The 4,792-nt window shown below is 37.9% G+C and overlaps 1 pseudogene across 1 annotated transcript; it reads left to right on the top strand.

The window, feature by feature from the left end:
- Positions 1 to 423: 423 nt before the first annotated feature.
- On the top strand, positions 424 to 3,916 carry LOC307095353 (60 kDa heat shock protein, mitochondrial-like; annotated as a pseudogene). Its single transcript has 2 exons — positions 424 to 429; positions 2,153 to 3,916. The product of its transcript is annotated as a 60 kDa heat shock protein, mitochondrial-like (transcript).
- Positions 3,917 to 4,792: the final 876 nt, after the last annotated feature.

Below are 4,792 nucleotides of genomic sequence, written 5' to 3'. Positions count from 1 at the left end.
TGGTTTTCATCATCACTGTCAGACATGGCAGCGGACAGTACCTCTACCGGGCAGCGATAGGGCTGTGGTGTCGCTGGCCAAGATGGTGGCCAGGGAGAGGAGTCCGTTGACCGGGGGCTCACAGGAGGGGGCGGTACAGTGGAGGAACTGTCTGTCAAGTGGGCAACGGCCTCTGATGGGCTGGGGTGGATGGCCGGAAAGACCCACCAAGGTTTCGCCACAGTCGGGGGTGGGACTAGAAGAGTCAACAAAGGGCCACGTCTGCTCCTTATAAGCTTCAAGCTCATTGGCTGGGAAGTGAAGATTGACATGCCGTGTGTCCAATGAATGACTTTGAGGCCTTAGGGTCCTGAGCTACCTTCACACCCACACAAGTCCTGCCCTTTCAATTTTGCGATTGTCTGAAATCTATAGTGGTCCAATATGGAGGTACCCTGGGTGCAGCAATTTTCAAGGGTGTCATAAGAATTTTAAAAACATGGAATACCTGACTAGTTAGGGGCACTGACCTCTTTTCCCATTAAAAAAAATGACAATGGGAGATATATGTAATATCAACAATAAAAATATATTTAAAAATTTGATAACAGCCAACACACTAGCTGTCAGTGTGAATGAATCAAAATTGGACCTATTTTTTTCTCAGATCAGTCATAAATATATTTTTTGGTGTGCCACAGAATTTAAGTAATTAGTTTATGTGTGTCATGAGATGAAACTGGTTGAAAATCACTGCTGTAAAGGGCAGAGAGTAAAAATTTTGGGTTTGGTAACTCAGAGGTACATTTGAAACCACTATGTAGATACTCATTTAACAAGAGAGAAAACAAATGTCCACAACTATTTTATTCTTGAAACTAAAAGTATAATGCTAATTGCATACAATTTTTATAATAAAGGTCTATTAATAACAAGGGTATAAGTCTTTTGGGAGAATAAAATTTTGCTTAATTGGGGTTCAAAGTTAGGGATCTCTATCAAAATTGATTGTGTATATGTTGAACTGTAATGAGGTTTTACATAATTTATCTTTTAAAAAATATGCTGAGTGTTTTTAAAGGGTTTAAAAAGCATGTTCAATTAGCATACAGATTTTTCTCATTTATATAATAGATGCATTTTCATCTGCTTGAGTACAGCAAAGGGTTAGAATCTGAATCAATTTATGACTTCAGAGATGTGCTATTTCAAAAATATATTCTATAGAATTTACTTAACTGCTTCTACCATTGATCCTTTAAATAAGCAAAGCAGATGATATCATTCCTTGAAATTGCTTTTAAACACTAACATTTTAATTGAAATACAGGTAAAAATCTAGAAATTCCTGGTACAGTGCCTGCTCTTAGTCTTATTTAATATGGGAATTGAATGTACAATGAAAAAATTATCATTTTCTTTATCCTTGGAGCAGAGGGAAGGAGAGAAAGGAGAAGTGGAAATATGGTTGCAGTATTTAAGAGCTGAATAGGAGAACAATAAATCTTTCATAATGCCAACAACTGCACAATGAAGAACTTTGTATCTAATCAATTTTATAATTCATTCTCGATCCAGAAGTTAGGTTCCCCTCTATGTACCTCAATTAATTCAAACCCCATACCCTCCAAAATACAAAGATAATTTAATTGGTATTTCCTAAGTAGAAGATCAAACATCAAAGGGAATCCCTCCTTCTGACATCTGCTAATATGATTTCACCAAAGTAGAAATGTAACACTTAAATATGAAATATCTTGGCCAAGTAAGAAACTGCAGCTGTTAGGGGTATTACCCCACTATATGTATTACATATTAAATCAAACCCAGCATTAAATATGCTTGCACAATTATGCTGTGAATTAGATAGTAGTGATGATGCTAGTGAAAAAGAGCTATCATTAACCCTAGAAGAATAAGAGGGAGAATGTGAAAACAAATAGAAAGTCAATGAAGAGTTGGTCATTTTCTGATTAGGAAAGGTAATTTTAAACATATAAATATAAAAAGGAAAATATTACCTTATTCCCTCTATAAGTAAATAATATGAAACATTTATTTTATATATCAGACAACAACAGAGCTAAGTAATTCAACTCTACTGCAGCATTATAAATATCCTGTTCCCTCACTCACTGCCGATGGCCTGTCTCACAGCTTGCCTGCATTGCAGCTACCCCACATAAATGCCTTGATTACACAAAGTCCTTGTCAGATTAAGCCAGCTTCCAGGGCACTGGCTCCTCATCTCACTCAGGCTTATGCCAAAGATGTAAATTTTGGTGCAGGTGCCCAAGCCTCAGTGTTTCAAGGTATAGACCTTTTAGCTGATGCTGTACCATTACTATAGGGCCAAAGAGAAGAACAGTGATTATTGAACAGAGTTTGGGCAGTCCCAAATTAACAAAAGATAGTGTGATATTTGCAAAGTCCATTGCCTTAAGTCTTAAGGCTTAAGAGATAAATATAAAATATCGGTGCTAAACTTGTTCAAGATGTTGCCAATAATGCAAATGAAGAGGCTGGGAATGGCACTACCACTACTACTGTACTGGCACACTATCTTGCCAAGGAAGGCTTTGAGAATATCAGTGAATGTGCTAATCCAATGGAGATCAGGAGAGATGTGATGTTAGCTGTTGGTGCTGTAATTTCTAAACTTAAAAAGCAGTCGAAACCCATGACAACCCCTGAAGAAATAGCTCAGGTTGCTACAATTTCTGCAAACGGAGACAAAGAAATTGGCGACATCATTTCTGATGTGATAAAAAAGGTTGGAAGAAAGGGTGTCATCACAGTAAAGGATGGTAAAACACTGAATGATTATTTAGAAATTATTGACAGCATGAAATTTGATTTGGGTTATATTTCTCCATACTTTATTAATACAGCAAAAGGTCAGAAATGTGAATTCAAAGATGCCTATGTTATATTGAGGGAAAAGAAAATTTCTAGTATTGAGACCATTGTACCTGCTCTTGAAACTCCCAATGCTCACCATGAGCCCTTAGTCATAATTGCTGAAGATGTAGATGGAGAAGCTCTAAGTACACTCATGTTGAATAGACTAAAAGTTGGCCTTCAGGTTGTAGCAGTCAAAGCTCCAGGTTTAGGTGACAATAGAACCAGTTTAAAGACATGGCTATTGATATTGGTGGTGCACTGTTTGGAGAAGAAGGATTGACTAGAAATCTTGAAAATGTTCAGCTTCATGACTTAGGAAAAGTTGGAGAGGTCATTGTGACCAAAGGTGATGCCATGCTCTTGAAAGGAAAAGGTAACAAGGCTCAACTAGGGAAAAACATATTCAAGAAATCACTGATCAGTTAAATATCACAACTAATGAATATGAAAAGGGAAAACCTAAATGAATGTCTGGCAAAACTCTCAGATGGAGTAGCTGGGCTGAAGGTTGGTGGGACAAGTGATGTTGAAGTGAATGAAAAGAAAGAGTAACAGATGCATGTCTTCAATGCTACATGAGCTGCTGTTGAGTAAGACATTGTTCCTGGAGGGGGTTGTGCCTTGCTTTGGTGCATTCTGGCCTTGGACTCATTAATTCCAGCTAATGAAGATTTTTAAAATTGGTATAGAAGTTATTTATAAAGCATTCAAAAATTCTGCAATGACTATTGCTAAGAATGTAGGTGTCAAGGGATCACTGATAGTTGAGAAAATTATGCAAAGTTGCTCAGAAGTTAGTTATAATACTATGCTTGGAGATTGTGAATTTGGTGGAAAAGGAATAATTGATCCAACTAAGGTAGTAAGAACTGCTTTATTGGATGCTGCTGGAGTGGCTTCTCTGTGAACAACAGCAGAAGCTGTATTGACAGAAATTCCTAAAGAAGAGAAAGACCCTGGAATGCATGAGAATGGTAGAATGAATGAGAATGGGAGGTGGTATGAGAAGTGGCATGTTCTAATCCTAGAATAGTGCTTTACCATCATTAATGAGAACTGTGAAAGGAAGCTCAAGGCAGTGCTCCTCACCAATAACTTCAGAGAAGTAGGTTGAAGGAAATGACTGAAGACAAGGCTGGCTGATGTTTAAGAAAATTGCTATTACCATCAGTTACTGCTTTTAGTTGACAACCTACAATGGTCTACTGTTGTCATTGTCCATGCCTACAGATAATTTATTTATTTTTTAATTTCTTTATTGATTAAGATATCACATATTTGTCCTCATACCCCCCATTCCCATCCCAAACCCATCCCCATGCATGCCCCAACCCCCTTGTTGTCCGTGACCACTGGTTAGGCTTATAACCCAGCACCAAACCAGAGAGGGTCGGACCTGAATTACCACCATTTGTCCACCATCCAGAACTGAAATATCATTGCTGACATGTACACATGAGGAACTGTTTGACATTGAAATTGGGACTCAAAAGAGCTGTTGGCCCAGAAAGAAACTCACTACAGACTGATTCATTTGCCTCTCAGCATAACCATTATTGCTTGTCTCATTTTCGGTTCTTATAAGTGTATTTCTAGTATCACATGATCTCACTCATCTAGGGGAAATAATGAACAACATAAACTGATGAACAAAAACAGACCCGGAGACAGGAAAGCATCGATCAGACTGTCAAACCTCAGAGGGAAGGTTGGGGAGGGTGGGGGTAAAGGGGAGAGATCAACCAAAGGACTTGTATGAATGCAGATAATTTATTTTGTATTTTTTTGTTTTATTTATTTAATCATTTTTCATTTTCTTTTTTTTAAATTTCTTTATTGATTAAGGTATCACATATTTGTCCTCATGCCCCCATTCCCATCCCACACCCCTCCCCACACATGCCCCCAC

The sequence above is a fragment of the Cnephaeus nilssonii genome (genome assembly GCF_951640355.1).
Source record: "Cnephaeus nilssonii genome assembly, chromosome: X".
NCBI classification, from domain to species: Eukaryota; Metazoa; Chordata; class Mammalia; order Chiroptera; family Vespertilionidae; genus Cnephaeus; species Cnephaeus nilssonii.
Note: the sequence above shows the minus strand (reverse complement) of the source record. Positions and strands in the feature narration are given on the sequence as shown.